Source organism: Cervus elaphus, chromosome 3, assembly GCF_910594005.1.
Source record: "Cervus elaphus chromosome 3, mCerEla1.1, whole genome shotgun sequence".
NCBI lineage: Eukaryota > Metazoa > Chordata > Mammalia > Artiodactyla > Cervidae > Cervus > Cervus elaphus.
In genome coordinates this window covers 20,384,444-20,406,607 of record NC_057817.1, presented here as the reverse complement: position 1 = coordinate 20,406,607, position 22,164 = coordinate 20,384,444, and positions in this window count along the sequence as shown.

Sequence of the window (22,164 nt, the reverse complement as noted above, 5' to 3'; positions counted from 1 at the left end):
TGCAGAGGTCTCCCATCTTTTGACACTCTCTTCTCTTAACTGGAAAACATGGCATTTCTTCCACAGTGGAGATGGAAACAAGGAAAGTGGCTTTTCTTATCAGCTTCCCCTTCTTCCTTCTATTTAGGAAATAAAAACACTTGAAAAAAATATTTTAACAGAGGCCCTTTCACACAGCTATGAATTCAAAGAAAGCAGAATGTTGCATTCAGAAAGGAATCTTGGTTCTCTTTGACTACCCTTGAAGGAATTAAGAAAATGCCTATTTACTAATGACAGTGAATGCAGCTATGAGAATAAGATGCTTGCTCCTTGGAAGAAAAGCTATGACAAACCTAGACACAGTACTGAAAAGCAGAGACATCACTTTGCCAACAATGGTTTGTCTAGTCCAAGCTATGATTTTTCCAGCAGTCATGTATGGATGTGAGAGTTGTACCATAAAGAAGGCCGAGGAATTGATGCTTCCAGTTTGGTGCTGGATAAGACTCTTGAGATTCCCTTGGACAGCAAGGAGATCAAACCAGTCAATCCTAACAGAAATCAACCCTGAATATTCACAGAACGGACTAATGCTGAAGCCAAAGCTCCAATACTTTGCCCACTTGCTGTGAAGACCAACTCACTAGAAAAGACCCTGATGTTGGGAAAGACTGAAAGGAGAAGGGAGCAGCAGAGGATGAGATGGTTAGACAGCATCACAAACTAAATGGACATGAATTTGAGCAAAGTTCAGGAGACAGTGGAGGACAGGGGAGCCTGGTGTGCTACAGTTCATAGGGTCTCAAAGAGTTGGACTTGTTACAACTTAGAGATTGATCAACAACAATTTCTATATCCCTACTAGCTGTAAGCATGAGAGGGAAGTTAGGGAGGGAAATCTCTGCCTGTTTGTTATTATAGTTTCATAGTTTTAGAACATAGCAAATAAATATCTATTTGTTGAATGAATGGATAAGTATTTAGATACCAAAATGCTTATAGCATTCTGAAAGAGATGGGAATACCAGACCACCTGACCAGCCTCTTGAGAAACCTGTATGCAGGTCAGGAAGCAACAGTTAGAACAGGACATGGAACAATAGACTGGTTCCAAATAGGAAAAGGAGTACGTCAAGGCTGTATATTGTCACCCTGCTTATTTAACTTATATGCAGAGTACATCATGAGAAATGCTAGGATGGATGAAGCACAAGCTGGAATCAAGATTTCCAGGAGAAATATCAATAACCTCAGATATGCAGATGACACCACCCTTATGGCAGAAACTGAAGAAGAACTAAAGAGCCTCTTGATGAAAGTGAAAGAGGAGAGTGAAAAAGTTGGCTTAAAGCTCAACATTCAGAAAACTAAGATCATGGCATCTGGTCCCGTCACTTTATGGCAAATAGATGGGGAAACAGTAGAAACAGTGGCTGACTTTATTTTTTGGGGCTCCAAAATCACTGCAGATGGTGACTGCAAACATAGCAAAACCCTCAAATTTATTCTGGATCAACAAAAATTGAGGATCTAGAATATGCAAGTTACCTACTGTATATTTGTCAAGGTTCAGAACAGAGGACCAAATCCAGTAGGAAACATATCAAGAGATTTAATGTAATGAAATGGCTTACATGATTGTGTGGGCTAATACCTAGATAAGGCTGAAATCTGAATCACAGGCTCTTCAGCATGTGACAAAGCTTCTATCCACAAGTAGAATTTCTTCTCTAGGGAAGCCTCAGTTCTGCCCTTAAGTCCTTTCAACTTAGTGAATTAGAATCACATATTATTTATGATAATCTCTCTTTCACACATAAAATCAGGAACTTTAATCATATCTACAAAATACCTTCACAGAAATATATAGGCCGGTGTTTGCCTGAAAACTGTGCATGACAGCCTAAGGAAGCTAGCACATAAAACTGATATGGTAATGTGTTTAGGGGAAGGCAAAATACGCCTCTCCTTTTTCAAGAAAGAAAGAAAGAAAGTGAAGTCGTTCAGTTGTGTCTGACTCTTTGCGACCCTGTGGACTGTAGCCTACCAGGCTCCTCCGTCCATGGGATTTTCCAGGCAAGAGTACTGGAGTGGGCTGAAGCTCATTAAAAACAGTAAGATAACTCCTGTTCATCACAGCACTATTTACAATAGCCAAGACATGGAAGCAACATAAATGTCCATTGACAGATGAGTGAATAAAGGATATGATACACACACACACACACACACAGGAATTTATTCAGCCAAAAAAAGCCATCCATTTGCAGCAACATGGGTGTCCGACTCTTTGCAACCCCATGGACTATAGTATGCCAGGCTCCTCCGTCCATGGGATTTTCCAGGCAAGAATACTAGAGTGGGTTGTCATTTCCTTCTCCAGGGAATCTTCCCAACCCAGGGTTTAAACCTGATCTCACACATTGCAGGCAGACTCTTTACCATCTGAGCCACCAGAGATTATCATACTAAATCAAGTAAGCCAGACAGAGAAAGGTAAATATCACATATGGTTACCAAAGGGGAAAGACAGGTGAGGAGAGGGATAAATTGGGAGTTTGGGATTAACATACACACTCTACCGATGTAAAATAGATAACTCACAAGGACCTATTGTATAGCACAGAGGGAACTATACTCAATATTTTGTAATAATCTACAAAGGAAGAGAATCTGAAGAAGAATATATAAATAACTGTATAACTGAATTGCTATGCTAAATCTTTGAAAGTAATGATACCGTAAACCAACTATACTTCAGTAAAAAATTTAAAAATAGAAATAAGATACCTCTTTAAACATAAGACAGCATGCAGTTACTTCCTCTAGAAAAAATTTAACTGAAATGATGCAGAGAAACTCAGAATAAAGGATCTCAAGACTGAGATGGCATGTGGGTAGCAGGATTGAGACCTCAATTCTACTTTCACTAATAACTATGCAACTTTGAAACAGTCATTTAATCATTTTTAAACCTCAAAATGATTCTTAAATGAGGATCAAGTGCATGCCCTGCTTAACTCATAACACTTTTTAAAAATCAAATGTGAAAATGGAAGTGAAAACAATAAATAAAACTTTATAATATTTACATCATGTGACACTTTATCTAAACTTTGATATTGCAGTACATTGAATAATGGCTTTCAAAGATGTTTACCTTATAATTCCCATAACTTGTGAATACGTGGTTACTTTAAATGGCAAAAGATGTAATTAAAATTAGGAATCTTGTGATGGGGAGATTATCCTCATGGGCCCTGTAGTCACAAGGGTTCTTAAAAGAGGGAGGCAGGAGAGTCAGAGGAAGACAGAAATGATGTGATGAAGGAAGCAGAGAAAGATGAGGAGATACAATGTCAGAAGCCAAGGTTTAGCAAGAGTGATCTGATTGCTCACTGGAAGGGTACCAAGAGCCAAGGCTTGTGGGTGGCCTTTCTAAGCCGGAAAAGGCAAGGAAACATTCTTTACTACAGCCTCTTGAAGGGACATGACCTTGCTAACACCTTGACTTCAGTCCAGTGAAATCCATCTTTAACGTCTTGCCTCCAAACAGGAAGACAAATTTGTGTGTTTTGAGCCACACAGGTCTGTAGTAATTTGTTAGAACATCAATAGGAAACTAGTATAGATATACTATCTGGGAGGGTATTTACTGTATCAGAGAATGCTGCTTGTCCCCAGTGTCCATTCTCTCCTTTGTCCATCTTTAGTTTAGAAAACATTTAGAATAAAGACTGAATCTCCTTGCAAGCTAGGATGGCAGATAACTAAGTTGCTGCCTGTGCTACGTAAGGGGAAAATGGGTAAGCAGCTTCTAAAAAATAACCTTGAAGAAACAGGTCTTTCCTTCATCTCTCCTTTCTCCTTCCTGCTGGCTATAATTAAGACATGATGAATGAAGCTACACTGACACTCTGACCCTGAGATCGAAGCTAATACTGAGGACAGCAGAGCAAAAATAGAAAAAGCCAGGGTCCCTAACTGTGGAGTCACCATATTAACTATTGACCAAGTATTCAGAATTTTGTATGAGAATTTTGTCTTGTTTAAATATCATTATTTTGACTTTTCACTTTCAGCAAAACAATTTTGCCTACTATTGATATATTCATATTTCTAAATTAACTAGATATTTCTTCTGCATGAATAATAAAAGTAAGTTTTAGGTAAACTGCATACCCATTAAAGGCTAAGTAGAGTTTCATTAAATGAAGATATTAGAGGATGGAACACCAACAGAAAAAAGACCATAACTAAAACAACAGAATCCCAAACTATATACTTCCTTTTTCAAATACAAATAGGTTGGCATATTTTAAATAAAAGATAAATTTACTGGTCTTAACTATTCACCATGTGCACAACTACATCCCTATTATTATTTTCTTAAATAATCACGATCCATCATAAATACTGGGTTTAACACTGTAAGGATATTCAGTGTACTGGGTGTTTAAAGAAGTAGCCTCTCTGGTTAGAAACTTATTTTGTAAATCAAAAGATTTTAATGCAGATAAGCTGATAAAGAATATGCAACCATTTTATTTTGGCATCATGTTACAGAGACATACATTTAAGATTCTTTTATAAGTAAATAAAGCCAATAAAAAATAGCATAATCTTCAACTCACATATCTGAGTATGCAGAGATAATGACAGTCGACTGGAAGAGATCAATCAAACTCATGCAAAACTATACCTTCATTAATTGGTCTTGACATGCTAATTTGCTCATTAAATGAAATTTTTCACTATTATTGATATTCACTATTATTATATCCTTTAGTAAGGAATATGCCTGGTGTCAATACAATCCATTTAACAAATCTGTGACGTATTTAACAACTGACAGGAAAAAATAAAGCACTTCTGGTGACTGACTCTCAATAGCTCTCCCATTCCACCAATGGGCTGGACAATGACATGAATGGACAACGTGATGGGATTGGACCAGCCAATCAATAGTTTCAGAATAGCAAGATTATTTCATTTTCTCTTGAAAAGGCACACTGATTTAGCAATTACAATTCTGTAACAATATTGAAAAAGTACCACCAACACTGATATCAGGGAGTAGTCCCAAGCTTCCAAACACAAATTCTTAGGTATGTGTCTGGTTAATATTCAAATCTGAAAGATGTGGGAAACTGACATATAATTTCCCCACCAGAGAGTGGTACAGTTGTCTGGAAAAAAAAATACAGAAAATACTCTGGGAAAATTGCCTTCCTAATAATCCTCAAAATTTGGTGACATGATGACCGGAAGTAAAGGGATTAGATAAAGAACTTCAAATTCTCAAACTGTCACATGGTTTATGAGTAAAATAAAAATTACAGAGAATGAAAATAGCCATCCAGAGTATGGCTCCCCAACATCGTGGCCCTATGCTAAATAACTAGTAGAGCTAAATAACTAGTAGACTATACTCTAAAATTAAACTCTCGGGAGGCAAGAGGGGGGATCGGGATGGGGAACACATGTAAATCTATGGCTGATTCATGTCAATGTATGGCAAAAACCACTACAATATTGTAAAGTAATTAGCCTCCAACTAATAAAAATAAATGAAAAAAAGGCAAAACAAAAGCAAAAAATAAATAAATAAATAAAATAAAATTAACCTCTCAAGTTTGGGTTTTGAGAAATATTCAAATAATTCCCTCCAAACAAGTTGAAAGGGAAAGAAGAGTATTTCTACTATTGCATATTCTCTTTTGGATTTTTTAAAAGAATCCTTAGATAAAAAACCAACTGAATCAAAAGATAAGTAAGGAATAAAGAAAAAATAAAGTATGACCTGTGAAATATTTATATAGAAAAAATTAAGAACAGAGGAAAAATATATGATTATATATATTTTATAAATACAAAGCAATTGCCACTTATATTGAAAATTTGACTAGAAGTCCTAATCAGCACAAGGCAACAAAAAGTAAACTAAGAGTAAAATAATTAGATATAAGGAAACAAAGCCATTACTATTCAAGGTTTATATTATTATTTACAGAGAAAAAAAATGAATGTACAGATAATAAGAATAGACTTTAGCAAGTGTTCTAGATATAGAAATTATATGCAGTTTTATACACTATCAACAAATATTTAGAAAAGGTATATTTAAAAGATATCTAAAATAGCACAAAAAAGAAAATTCTTAGAAATGGGCAAAACTTTTATAGGGAAAATATATAAAATATTGTTGAAAAATAAAAAACAATCTAAATAAATACTGAAATAAGTCATGGTTATGAATTGGGAGACTCAATACCATGAAGACCACTGGAGAGTGACAGAAAATTTAAATCATATCTGGTAAGAAATGTGGTTATATCACATAATTTTAAAATCAACTCCTAGTGAATAAAGATTTCATGGTTAAGTAAAAAATTGTAAAATGTTAGGACACAGGGTAAAAGAATAAGTTTTTTTACATCAGGGAATAGAAAGATATTTTAACAACATACAAAGAAAGGCAAACCACACTCAAAAAAAAGTGATACATGTTGAACTTGATTAGTTTTCTTTTAAAAAGACAATTTTGAAAAAGGCATTAAAAAACTGACAACAGGAGTGAAATGAATGAAATTAATATTAATACATGAAACAAATAAGTATTTGGATTAAAAAATACTGGGTAGAAAAAGCAAGAGAATTATTCCATATTATTCCAATTATATATAATTTAAGAACATACAAAACTACTTGCATGTCAGTTTGATTGGCTGATTACAACAAAGGTCACAAATTCTTCCCAGCTCTATCTGCACACCCTTTTGTAATGTGACCGTGCAGCAGCTCTTTTCAAGGCAGAGATTCTATTTTCCTCTGCTCCTTGGATTTTTGACTTGGCGACATGACTTACTTTGGTCAGTGGACATTAGCAAATGTGACACAATTGGAGACGTGAAAATCTTTCTTACTTTGACACTTGTTCTCCTACTGCTCTTGGAACTTGCCACCACCACGTGAACAAGCCGGGGTTAGCCTGGTCTTTGATAAGAAACATGTGATCCAGGATCCCAGCTGAAAAGAACCTATTATCAGATAGGTGAATGAGGCCATCCTGGACAATCCAGCCCTAGCAGAGCCATCAGATGACTGCAGTTGAGATGACCCAGAGCAGAAAGGCAGAGCCTTTTCAAGGAACTGCCTAGCCAACTCAGAGAATCACAAGAAATGGTGCACGTTTATTATTTTAAGCCACTACATTCTGGGATTTGCTGTTGTTCTGTAGCAAAACACACATTGTTATTCCAACTTGTGGTAAAATTGTAAATAAAAGAGAACAATAAACTCAAATGATCTCTGTCTCTGAAGAGAGTGTGGATATGACGAACTGGAAAATTGATGAAGGAACTTCAAAATTAATGTTCTATTTCTTAAACTAGTGTGTACTTTGTTTCCTTTTTTCATCCTTTACAGCTATTTCATACATATTCTCTTTTAGCTAGTTAACATAATAGTTAATAATCATAAAAGGCTCATATGCATTGGCTCTTTTGAAGTCTCTTTACTTTATAAAATCATTATGTGTAATAATATTATAGAACCAGTGTTGAAACACACCTAGAGATTACCTAAAACCAGACAAAATTCTGGTGACTAGTAGATTAAATCACCTATTCCCCTAAACTAACATGTTTTATAACCTTACGTCTCTTTATGCAAATCATGTTCCTGGCCACTGTCTTCTTTAGCTCAATCTTCAAATTAAATACCATTACCAAAGCATTCATTATTTGTTCATGAGGACATTTCTTCCTGTTAGACTGAAACATTCTTCTATCTACTCGCTTTGACTAGCATTTCTAGGAACCCGTATGGATTTTTGAATTTTGCCTGGTCCATGTATCCTTTGGATTCCAAATACCAAAGAACTATCCAAACCCAAGTTTTTAAAAGAACATTTTATGCAAAGTATTCATGAAAAAATTATCTTTACATGTTGATGACAAAACATCTACTACTTTGGCAACAAGTCTTTGAATAAATGTTTGATTTTCCAGGAAAAACAAACCAACTTGTGGATTGCACAATAAGAAAGCATATCTGTCATAACCAGACAGACCTTCACGTTCTCTCCCATGGAAGGGACACTCTAAATTTCAGAAATGAACAGAGGTAGACCCTCTTGTGTTATAATGACTATTAGATAATTCTTATCCAACAGAAGCAAGGATCAGCGTTAAGAGAAAAACCCAAAACACCAATGATATGTAAGAACCACTCAGTAACACGCGTAAATAAGTCATTTCATCATGATAAAAAATAAGATATTCATGCTTATACCTTTGCAGTCTCTGTACTATTCATGAACCTGGGATGATGAGACCCAAAAATTACAACAAGATTCTTCTGTTTATCTCGAAATATGCAAAGACACTATGTATTTGACATAAAGTGATCTCATTATTAAAGAAAATAACAAGGGGGGGATCCTCAGGAGCACTTTCTGGTTTTATTACTCTGACTGGCTATTTACCTCTAAAGTGGCTCAAGATCTTTGTATTTCACAATGTTATCATTATCACCAAAAATTCATTACCTTACATTGTTCCTATACCTGTAATTCAATTGGTGATCTTTTTATAAATTTACATAACTGCCAGCTTCAATATACTAGTAAATTATTTTCAATTGTATAAAATGGGAGATCTCAATGATATGGGAAGCTTTCATTCCGAACTAATCTACTGAATGACCTCTCTTCTGTGCTTAGTATCCTCATGTGGCCTTTAGGACTGCAGCTTCTTAAATTCCTACCAGAATTTGAGCCACTCAAGATATACTACACGCTTTAGACACTCCCTCCCTACTTTTAAGGAAAAAGAGAGGGACAGATAAAAGGATGGAGGATCTATCTATCATAGATAGATAGGTAGATAGACATTAATAGAGTTAAATAGATGATAGATATATAAAGATATTGATAACATCAAAGTAGAGATACTAATAACATAAGGCTATTTCAAAGACCAGTTTAAATGATAAACATATAAAATAAAAAAATAATTTATTTTTCTTATTCATCCATTCATTTATTCAAACTCTTATTATTTACCAATTGTTATGGAAGAATCTGGGGATATATAAATAAGTTTATGTCCTCACAGAGACTATCATAGGAATGACAGAACTATAAGTAATTACAATTCCATGGGTTTCACACTATAGTAGCAGTATGTCCAGGAATGAAGGTATCACAAAAGAGGGAAAAATAAATTGTGCATGAGATGGAGAGAAAGAAAAAGAAGCAGAGATTTCAGAGCAAGATATGTGAGCTAAACCTGGAAGGCAGGATGGAATTTGGAGGGGTAAATTCTAGTGAGTTTCCATTCTTTGACTCAACAATTATTTATTAAAGCACCTTTAAGGTGTTAAACACTGTGGTAGGTACGTGAGGTATAAAAGAAACAAAAAAAAATAGTTCCTAAAATCAAGGAACTATTGTGTGTTGAGAAACAGGTCCAAAAATAAGGAATGAAATTGTAAAATTCAGGACAATATATTTTACACACATGATTAAACAAAAACCACAAAGAACAACAATTCTTTCTCTGAGAGGGGGCTGGGAAAAACTTTTCCAGAGGAGGTGACATGTGAGACTGCAAAATTTCTCATAAAGGTTTTTTGTCCACATTATTTTAATGTACATAATTTAGGGATAAAACTTATATTTATAGTGTTCACACATTCACCACCTCAATGTCTCTAAATGTAATTATAGTCCTATGTGTATTTTCAGAAATGAAAAATATCTTCACCTTCATTCTTTTTTAATACCATGTCATTCCTCCTGCTTTACAGAATTGTGTAGAGCTGTGATATTTTTTAAAAGTCTTCAGATTTGCTAATATCCACTGCTCTTGAATAACAAATGTGTTCTTTCTTTAGTAATAGGGAACTGTGGAAACTTTTAAAACAATTTTCTAAAGAATGGGTAGTATAGTACTTCTTATGATATAAATATTGGTAATAAAACTATGGAAGGGTTTACTATAGCAGACAATTTAAATGTTGATGTTGATTATGAAACCTAGATCATATAAGCTTTGTTTTAAATCCTGGTGATAGGCATGCCTAATGTAAGGATCTAGATATTAATTTCTTCCTTGGAAGTTCTACAAGTAAGTCCAAATACATTTTAATTCAACAAGCATTGATCATTCTTTGTAATCAAGGTATTACAAAACATCAAATCATTAACAAATATGATTGCTTCTTAAGATGTATACCTCAATATTTAAAATAAAACACATGTGAATGGGTTAATACAGTTAATTTTAAAATCACTACAAAGAAGAAAAGAAGAGTGTATGTCCAAAGTGAAGAATGTGAAAGTATCATAAAGGAACAGATTTCAGTGCCAGGTCCAATAGATGGTGGTGGTGGTGGTATTTACCAGCTTGGGGGGAAAAAAATCACATAAGCAAAGTCTTTGAGTTAAGAAAGAACAGAATGCAATCAGGAAACACTGAAGAGTTCAATTTGATCAGATTATACTTCTGAGTCAGCAAACTTTCTATTTCCCATAACCAGCTGGTAGTAGATGTCTGAAGTTATAAAAGATTATATGACTGCATGCAGGTTCAATATGAAAAAGTGCCAAGAGTAATTAGCCATGCTGCTGTGAGTGAGGAAGAGAAGAATAGCAGCTCAGGGCCCACGTGTTTGCTAATTAGGGAACAAGATTTCTTTCAGAGGCGTAGTGAGAGGTTAGGATAGACAGAGTAACTCAAGCTCAGAATCCAAAGGGCCTTAAATTGCAAGACAAGGGGCTTGTGTTTTATTCTTCTTTCAAACTTTAATTAGAGAAATAATGTAAAGCTTGTTGTAAAGGATTTTTAAAGCCCAAAAGTATGTATAGAAAAGTGAAAACCTCCTCCTCAATACTAAATTGGTATATATTCTTCCAATTTTTATACATACACATACAAATGGGTGTAAAATATATACTGCATAAAAACTGCCTCAATACAAAAATAGATTCCCATTACATATATAATTCTACAACTGGTCTTTTTATGCATACATCATTTCATTAAAGTGTATAAAGACGTATTTTATCTTTTTTAACTGCGATATAACATTTTATCATATGGTATATTACTCACCTATCCTTTAGCTAGTTGGAAGACATTGAAATGTTTCAATGGAAAAAGGAAATGATTATAAAGTTTTAAAAATCTGAAAAAAGTTGAGATTTTAAATTTTTAAAAGAGAAATATGAGACAGAGAAAGCATTTAGATTATTACAAAATTTTAAGTAAGCTCTAATAATGAGAACTTGAAGTGAGACTAACTATAAGAATATTTCAGATAATGTAATTAAAAGAGTTGATAATTTATCCTGGTTTATCAAGTGAGAGTAAGAGCAAAGAGAGGAAAGGCTCAGTGGGGATGACTGGGGAGATCAGGAAGCTGTCTGCAGAGAAAAGGAACAGAAGGAAGGAAAATATTTATTAGAGAACAGTCTCCTCTTTCACCCCTGTTTTCTAGCCTCCCATCTTGTCAGTTGCCACGTTGTATCAACCTAACCACGTAGCATTTCCCCAATGCGCCCTATTTCATCCATCCCTGACATCACTATCCCCTGTCCTCTGCCTCTCTGCACTCGTCTCCCTCTCAATCACCCAACAATGCTGTCGGATTAATTTTCTATAAGTCAAAAGTCAAGATGGTTCAGCTGGCTAACACTTACTAACATACTAGACATCTGCTACATGCTGGGCACTCTGTCTGCCTTTAATAAAAGGTTATTTGTCATGGAATCCTCACAGAAAGTCACTTTTTGGTTTTGTGACTTTGGTGAGACTATTTAACTATTTAACCTCAGAGTTAAAAAGTCAGTTTCCTCATCTGTAACATGGGGTTAACAGTATCTGCTTCATGCATCTGCTGCATGAAAGGTATTAACAAACGTCATTCATATAGTATGATGATGCTACACAGTAAACATTGGGAAGGTCAGCTTTTATCAGCAGGGGAGTTCTCAATCATACCTCAGTTCAGTTGAGTTCAGTTCAATCGCTCAGTCATGTCCGACTCTTTGCAACCCCATGAATCACAGCACGCCAGGCCTCCCTGTCCATCACCAACTCCTGGAGTTTACTCAAACTCATGTTCATCGAGTCGGTGATGCCATCTCATCCTCTGTCGTTGCCTTTTCCTCCCGCCCCCAATCCCTCCCAGCATCAGGGTCTTTTCCAATGAGTCAACTCTTCTCATGAGGTGGCCAAAGTATTGGAGTTTCAGCTTCAGCATCAGTCCTTCCAATGAACACCCAGGACCTCAAACTGCCTCTATATACTGCCCAACTTCACAACTCTCTTGTCCATTATATGTTTCTTTATATAATCCAGGTTTTCACATCTCACTGCCTTAACCCATGCTCTTCTCTTTAACTAGAATGCCTCCCTTGACATCTCTATTTCCATACTTGTACATTTTTCTCACCCTTAAAGGTCCCAGTCACATGAAAACATTCTGTGATTTTTTTTCCCATCTCTCACCTGGCTCTATTGCCACAGCACTGTATATGTAGTTACCTTATAACATTTTTCTTTCTCTTGAATTTTTATACATATTTTTATTTATATACCTTATGCACTTGGCTTATACTTATAAGGTATATACATCTTCACTTATAGGCTCTGAGCTTTTATAAAAGTTGGGAGCAGGATCAATTACTTATTCTTTATAAAACCTAAAATGATAATTTTACATGACAGATACAACAAAAACATTTGTTGAAGTCCACGCTAGATGATTTCTTTTTGTACCTCTAAACATCTTCCCACTGTCTGCACTGGCAAGCTGATCCATGGATCCCATCAGTAAACAATGGAGAGGAACAGGCAAAGGGTGCGAGAGGGATTAGGTTCTGGCCCACTCATTTTAGAGTAATCCTGAGCTGGCTGAACTGTTCCACTCACTCAAGCTGGCCAAATCTACAGAAACTTCCTTTTTCAAAACCCAGTAGGTGCTGTATTCAGTTGTCCATTTGGGCCTAAACACTAGCCCTGAGCTACCATGCAGCTCCTATATTTGTAAAGTTCCTTGAAACACTTGCCTTTGAATTATTCTACTTTATGCCCTTTTTTCCCCTATTTCTTTTGCTGGGGCCATGTGCTGAAAACTTGGGAAATTTTTAGATAAAGGAAATAAGATTTGGGAAAGAAATTCCTTAAGTTCTGTACCATCAATCAAGTAACAGAGAAAGTCTTTAGCCTGTAGAAGATAATAGTGTGGTTGAAGGTTGGAGGGAACTGAAAAAGGAGTTGAACAACTGCTGAAGAAAACACTTTAGGAAGTTAGTTAATGGTGAATAAAAAGATAGCAGAACATGGAGGGCCTAATTGCACAGAACTCAATTGGCAAGCTTGCCTGAATTTCTCCAGCACTGCTTCACAGAATGAGATCAAGAGAGTTGTTAAAATAAGACAAAATAAAACGCAAGTGATAGGGTTTGATTAAATTGGGAATGATGTGAGATTAAAGAATCATGGAATCAAAATGTAATAAAAAAGGCCATAGCCAAGACCAAGGCAGAAGTCTGAAGGGAGAAAAGCAAAGCCAAGAAAAGGTTAATGGATGCACTTTCATTTAGGGTTCATTTGGAGGAAACATCAATTAAACTAATTGTGCAACATAACTGATGGCAAAAGACACAGTGTGTTTTTTTAAATTTTACAGCCAGATACAACTCTGCTTACTTGCAATATAACCTACACGCCAACAGTCAGGCTGCTTGTAATTTAAATTACCTTTTAAGATAATAGGATTTGGATAATGTACTTGTTATTATTCAGAAATTCCTCTTTGGGCTCTCTCTGAAAAACTGATTTCACAAACATATATTCACTTTCTGAAATGTGAATATTTAAAACTTCCTTTCCAATTTGCTTCAGCTCTTACTTTGCATCCAAGAATTTGCACTTCTGACAAATAGAGAACAACAACAAGAATTTAGACCTTGATGTAAAACAAGCACAAGGGGAAAGAGAAAAAAGGAGAAGAAATGCAAAATAATCACATTAAGGAAAACAATCAAGTTCTTGATTGCAGTATGAAAACAGGAGAAACTGCTGTGCTAACTCAGAAACTCTACACAAAGGTTGCCAGGGGAACAATACTCGTACATTTCCTGGTTCTCAAAAATGCACCCATGTAATGTTTGTGTCTGTCTCTCTTCTTTCCTTTTTGAAAATCTCCTCCAAGCTTGTGAATTCTTTGTTATTCTCCTTGTAAATTCATTCTTTAGAGCTCACATCACAGAATCCACTAAGTTGGCAACATAAAAAGGCATTGATTTTTTCTTCTTCAAAAGTTATGAGTGTCACTTGCAATAAAAATTTCTGCTCTCCCTGGAGCCTCTAAAAATAGCAAAGTGCAAATTGGTTTTGCCTCCAACTATTTTTCATTTTTGTTTAATCTTCCTACTTTTAGATTATAAGTTTCTCCAGGGCAGGCACTAGATCTACAAATTTATGTAATTCCCCACAGAAATTAAAACAGATATAATCCTAGAGTGGGAAGTAGATAACTCTTTTCAGCTAGTATTACATATAAGATTAAAAAGTAGTTTTGGAAATTGTGAATTGGTTTTTCAATTTGTTAAAATTAACTCAGGTCTTAGGTATTTACCATCAGTAAATAATCCCATCTAAGGAAAAGGCAGGGGAGGAAAAAGTGTTTTTCTTCCATAGCGGTGGTATGAGATGCTCCTATCCTAGTTCAAATCCTCTGGAGGCAGACTAAAAGGGAATGGCCATTTCTATTGCCTATTCTAGCCATTGTCTCGCAGTGGCGAATGCTGCTCTTCACTTGTGTGATAAAACAAACCAAACAGATTAGTCATGAATAACTTTAAGACTATAGTTAGGGATTTACTAAGACTAATATCAAATCATTAACTAAGACTTGGTTCAAGGCATTTACTGTTTATGAAAAGAAAATGAATTTTTATAAGACATATATAATATTTTTAATATAAATTTCTTATAAGACAAATATAAATTAATTGACATGCCAAATATAGGCACATGGATTTTTAAAATATTAAAACATTTATATAAAACCACCATAATTAGTGGGTATATAAAGAAGATCTATTTACTTTCAAGAAGCTTAAAATACATTTTTTTTTCCTCATGGAAGAAAAATATTTACTCTTTCTATATTATCCTAGCTGGTTTATACGTGGAATTCCAATTTTAGATACGGCTAAAACAAGACAACAGGCCCAAAATGGAGTTACTCATGCTAGGCCCAAATTGAGACTTGGCTTAATCACACTTCCGGTTCTTCCAGAAATGGAACCTTAAGCCAGTCAGTGAGGAACCACCTGGTCAGCACCAGTGGGGTCATCTGCCTAACAGACCCCTGCCAACCCCTGAAAGAAAGTAATTTTGCATTAACCAAGTGTTTCTCGGGCTAGTGTATTTTCCTCATTTCTTCTCCCTTCTGTCTATTTTATAGTCTTCCGGAACTCCCTTCTATCTGCTAGACTGGACGCTAGATTCGAATTGATTTTTTGCTCAAATAAACTCTTGAAATGTTTAGTTGTGCCTCAGTTTATCTTTTAACAGTTCTATAAGTAATTGTAAGAACCGGGAACCGAAGGAGACTCCGTGGGTCCCATGAGCAACAAGAAACCAGATATGGTACCTGCTGAGCCCGGAACTCGGGGCATCTCCCGCCTGAGAAAGAGCTGTGTCTGGCGGAGCCTCAGCGGATTTTATCTTAGGAGCTTTCAGCGTTCATTTGAGAATTTCTTTTCCAGGCCGGATCTGGAAACAGCCAGAGTTGGAGCGGGTCCGACTGAGAAACCAGACCGGGTCTAAATTTGGAGACCGGTCCGACTTAGAAAGCAGACCGGGTCAAGGGTCGGACCACAGACAGGTTAGGAACTAGATTGGTTCTGGCCCTGACTGGTTCCGACTTAAGCCAGAGTAGGCCCAGCGTAAGATACAGTTTTGGTTTTGAGGCCGAACAAGCATGTTAACTTTACTGAAGATAATCCTGAATTACAGCGGCCACAACAGAGAATTTTTAACCTGGGTCAGTTATGTGATTAGGAGGCACCTCAAAGAAAAAGGGGCCTCAGCTGAACACTCACTATAAAGCATAGAGGAAAAACGATATTCCCTCCTCTTCAATTTCTCATGACCAGAATGAGACCCGCCGGCACACCCCGCTGGCTCCAGAGGCTGTAGCATCCTGAGGAAACTGACAGAAGCCGGCAAACGGTAAGAATTCTTACCAAAGTCAGCTCTTCTGATTCAAAGGGGAAGGGAAAACTTCATGTTGTCTCTTTCTTTCAGATTAACGGACAAAAAAACATGTGTAAAATTAAATCTTTGAAACGCGACTTGTGAATTTGCTTTCGGCTACCCACTGGTTGCGGAACCATTCTATTCCAGGGCCAATTACGCATTCTTTTCTTTTTTTTTTTTTTAATTTTTATTGAAGTACAGTTGATTTACAATGTTGTTAATTCCTGTATGTTCTTTTTAAATATTCTTTTCCATTATGATTTATCATAGGATTTTTTTAATTGTAGGATAATTGTTTTACAATGTTGTGTTAATTTCTACTTTACATGAATCAGCTGTGAAAAGTGAAAAAATAAAAGTGTTAGTCGCTCAGTTGTGTGAGACTCTTTGCGGGCCTATGGACTGGCGCCCACCAGGCTCCTCTGTCCATGGGATTCTCCAGGCAAGAATATTGCAGTGGGTAGCCATTCCCTTCTCCAGGGGATCTTCCCTACCCAGGGATCCAACCCTGTCTCCTGCAGGCGAATTCTTTACTGTCTGAGCTACCAGGGAAGCCCCTGACTCCCTAATATAGCCAAATGAGTACAAGTAGTTGACTCCCTAATATAGCCAAATCAATACTAGTTTGACCCACCCTTAGATAGTGGTTGGAGAAACAAGTGTCAAGTCATCATTTTTGTGCTTAGTTCTATTGCAAAATGGCTGCTCAACCGTTAGATGGGAGCAAGAAGACATCACTGTTCTCAGTACCTGATTTTCTAACTACCCTACCCGCCCCCCAGTGTTAAAATCTATATCAGTTGAAATTTACATGCATTTATCATCATACAGTATTTGATTTCACTAAGAACCAAATTCCAGTTTTGGTTGGGATTTGGTTAATGTAACGTATAGGAAAGGTCACAGACTTTGGAATAAATCAGAATTTCAGTTTCTAGATAAGTGAGTGTGGGCAAGTTACTCTTTGAGAATCAATTATATCACCTGAAAAAATCAGAAATAATGTAACCTCCATCACCATACATAGCTATAGTTTTTTTCATGTGATGAGAATTTTTATGTGATATAGTATTAACCATAATCACCATGCTATAAAGCACATTCCCCTGATTTATTTATTTTATAACTGGAAGTTTGTACCTTTTGACCCATTTCACTTATTTCACCCACCTACCCACCCCATTTTTCTGGCAACCACCAATCTGTTCTATAAGCTAAAGGTTTGTTTGTTTTGGGTGGTTTTTGTTTTTGTTTTTTATTTCATACGGCATTTGTAAGATTATATGGCATTTGTCTTTCTCTGTCTGACATTTCTTTTAGTGTAATACTCTCAAGGTCCATCCATTGTGTTGCAAATGGCAAAATTTCATTCTTTTTTTATGAGTGAATAATATTCACTTATTTCATCTGCTAGAAACAGAATTCAAATTCAACTGTTCTTTTATAAACTAGTGATTTTGTATTATTGTACCTATCATATGGATAAAATCTTAAAGTGAAAGCTGTAAGATATGTTTCTGTGTGTCTAAGTATGTCTAATGTGTGATTTTTTTCTACCTCCATTTGCATCACCAAATTAATTTGTAAAGAGGTCTATTTAATTGGCTTAAAGACAAGCATTTATGTAACTCAACTATACTCTCAAAAATACAGAAACTAACCCAAATATTTTTCAAATTCATGTAATCTAGGATAATCTTCAGAAAATAAAAGCTAGTTTGTTTGTTGATTTAATTAAACTGGGCATGACTTTAGAGTTACCAGTGTTAAAAATAAAACTTTTATTCTACATAAGTTTACTAAAAGTCAAATAAGCTCACATTGTCTCCATTAACAAAATTTGTCAGTAAGAAAGATAACTTAAAGTGGTGGATAACTGTTTAACATCTTATCAGATTTTCATAAAGTAAACATAATTGTTAGGAAAAAGTAAATTAAATGAATTTAACAAAAAAAAAAATAAATGAATTTAACTAAATTTATAAATGAACTATTCAACAATAAGTATGCCTTTTTGTATGTTTACTTAAAAATGGTTTCCAAAAAAAAAAATAGTTTCCAAAGTCTTTTTGGTAACTTGAAATCTTAAAGTGATACTCAGATAAGTTGAATGATGGATAGTAATTGAATACCTAGATTATTTCCAAATAAGATAAATACTAAAATATTAACTGAACATAGATATATCTACTTTTGATTTACTTTTTATATAGGAAATAACATATTTGGGTTTATTGTTGAACATATTTTTTGCCACATTGGAAAATTTACTATGAGGAAGAATATAAATTATAAAATGTATTTATGTTTGGTAGTCCACAGAATACTGTAATAGACAATTCTCGTTTGCTTACGTCTTAGTTTTTACTAGCGATTAAGGTTTCTAAGGCTTAAGACTTCTAATCAATATATGTAATGAAAACTACTTAAAATGGGGGAAAGAAAACAATAGTTTATCAAAAGTAGGTAAGGAAAGTAGAATAATTGATTGTTCCAGAATGAGAAAAAAAAGAGTAAAGAACAAAGGACAAAATCTGAATGGATATGAAAAAGCTATAGAAGGTTTGTGGGAAAGGAATCTTGGGAAAGGAATCATGTGTGGTCAAGCTGACTAATATTGAAATGGATTTGTTTAAGTTTTTTAAAAAATGGGATGGGGAATATGTGTAAATCTATGGCTGATTCATATCAATGTATGACAAAACCCACTGAAATGTTGTGAAGTAATTAGCCTCCAACTAATAAAAAAAATAAATAAATAAATAAGTTTTCATTTTGAAAGTACACTGGTCCAAAATTAGAATTTAGTTTTCTCTATTAAAAGAACAAGTTTTCCTTTTTTTTTGAATTGAAGTGTACTTGGTTTATAATATGTGTTTTAGGTATCCAACATAGTGATTCAATATTTACACATTGTACTCCCATTTAAAGTTATTGCAAAACAGTGGCTATATTTCCCTGTGCCATACAATGTAGCCCGTTGCTTATTTATTTTATACATAGAAGTTTTTAACCTCATAATTCCCTATCCCTACCGTGCCACTCTCCCCTTTTTTTTCCCCACTGGTAACCACCAGTTTGTTCTCTATATCTCTAAGTCTGTTTCTTATATTCATTTGTTTGTTTTATTTTTTAGATTCCACATATAAGCTATAGAGTATTTCTCTTTCTCTGATATATTTCACTAAGCATAATACCCTCCAGATCTATATTGTTACAAATGGTAACAACCTTGCCAACAATTGTTATTTGTGGATTCTTTGATAATAGCCATTCTGACAGGTGTAAGGTGGTATCTCATTGTGGTTTTGATTTGCCTTTCTCATGATTAGTGATGTTGGGCATCTTTTCATGTTCCTGATGGCCATCTGTATATCTTCTTTGGAAAATGTCTATTCAGGTCTTCTGCCCATTTTTAAATCAGATTGACTGGGTTTTTTTTTTTTATATCGAGTTATATGGGCTACTTATATATTTTGGATATTAGCCTCTTCTTGGTCATATCACTCTCAAGTATTTTCCCCAGTTCAATAGATTGTCTTTTCATTTTGTTGGTGGTTTCCTTTGCTGTGCAAAAGTTTTAAGTTTAATTAGGTCCCCGTGAAAAGAATACATTTTTATTTGAGTATTAGTCTGCTCTTTGTCTTTATCAGGTTTTGCATTACTTTAGAAAACTTGGTCTTTTCAATATTTCAAGAGCTAAATTCTGTTTACAACTATGTAATCTTCTTTATTTGCCTTTAAAATTATCTATTGCCTCTTTAGTAAAATAGATAATTGTTCTTTCATAATAATCTATGACCCTGTTCATTCAAATGCTCAAACCTTTTGATGTTTTGACAACTTCTCAAAATCAAATTCTAAATGGAGTGAGTATTTTTCACCTTGAATTAACTTTGAAATTCCCCAGTGGGCCCCTGGAGAATGTCAAACAATTTGCCTGTCTCCTTATAAAAGAGAGATGCTAAGTTAGAAATGTTATATTTATTCAGTACATTAAATGACACAAGAAGAATTCTCAATAAGTGATGATGTTTTCTTACGTATTTGTATTTATATTTGTATGTTTGCAGGTCAGCAATAAAAGTGTTCTAGAAATTTTATGAATGTTCTAAAAATTTGATGTATTCTGATATGTTCTCAATCACCATTCCAGTTATTATCTTAATATATTGCTTGTCACAGAAATAACCAAATTTCATTGTCAGTTCTATTACAACGAATCATTAAATCTTTAAACATGGACATTTTTAAGGCTTTGTCATCTACAGATAGTTGTCCTTTTATCCTAATGCTTTTGCAAAAGTAAAACTTATGGAAAGAACTCTACTAAGCGCTTTTAACCAGTGACACTGCTGCCAAATTATGAGTTGAAACTTCACAACTGAAGACATATGTTCCATCTGACATTTGTTTTTGTACGAATGCTAGAAGCGTCAACATCAAATTGCCTAGGAAGTAGTAGCTGACACTGAGTTAGACCATTTCCTCTCGAGACTTTCTTTCCATTTCTCCTGCCTCTCTGACCATCCTTTTCCTAATGTGTTTGCCATGAAACCCTTTATAATTCTTTTGTTCGCCTTGTTTTCTTCTTCTGGCCTAGAGAGCTAATGTCACTCTTCACATGTCTCAGGTTATTGTAAGGGTTTAGGTGATCCAACCTCCCGATGACGTTTGGGTTTGCCACAGTACTCATGATCCTGCAGTTCTTCCCATCACAAACTTCTCCCTGGTTTCCAAAGTCTCAGTTTCTCTGGAACAAACTCAGCTTCCTCTCTATCATGTCAGACTCCTAATCCTATTTCCCTGTCTCTGGTTAAAAACCCAAACTAACAGAACCTTGCATTCAGCCTGTGGACAAAGAGGGGGACTCAAGGCAAGAGTAACCAGAATAAAACCACCAGTGTAGTCTTAGACCCTTACATTTTCCTGACCTCCACGGCTGTCACCTTTCCAGTCCTGAGACACAGATTCAAACAAGAATTACCAGGAGGCATAGATGTTTCAAAATTAGTTTCCTTTGACAGATCTCTACTGTCTTGGTTAGGAGTAAGTACAAATGAAGCTGTAATAAGGAATCTCTCTCTCATTTTTGAATGTATTGCAAAATCTTCTGTTAAAGCTGTAGATGCCTGATAAAAATCCCTAGACTCTCTGGCCAAAGTTATTACTGATAATAGGATAGCCCCTGACAATCAGATATCTTTTATCAGAGCAAGGAGGTGTTTGAACTGTGGCCAGCACTATGCTGCACTTGGACTGAGACTTCTGGGGCAATTGCGACTCAGCTACATAATCTGCCTGCAGTGCAGAAGACCTGGGTTTGATGCCTGGGTTGGGAAGATCCCCTGGAGAAGGGAACGACCCCCCACTCCAGTATTCTGGCCTGGAGAATTGCATGCTAAGGGGAGCCTGGCAGACTACAATCCATGGATCCCAAAGAGTTGAACACAACTGAGCGACTTTCACTTTCTTTCACTTTACATAAGATTACTGAACAAACCAGCTGGCTTAAGGAAGTGATTCCTTAATTGGGGTCTTTCTTTGATTTAATCCTAATAATTTAAGTCTTAGGGACCATGGTTCTGAAGTACACTCCAGAAATTGAGACTTATCCTGCTTACAATAATCACAGTAGTCTTCCTGACATGCTGTATTTTCTCAAAAGCTTGAAATGCATGTTTGCAGCAGTTCACCCCAAGCAAATAATCTCCTTAAGACGAGAACATTAGGAAAAAAAAAAAGAGAGAGAGAGAGAATGACCAATTTATAGAATGTGAACTCAGCGTCATGGTCTGTGAATGCCACACAGAGATTCAACAAAAACTGAGAATGCCAGAGTAGTAGCTGAGAGTAAAGTTAACACCTTAAAAATTGATCATATCTCTAAGACTGAGAG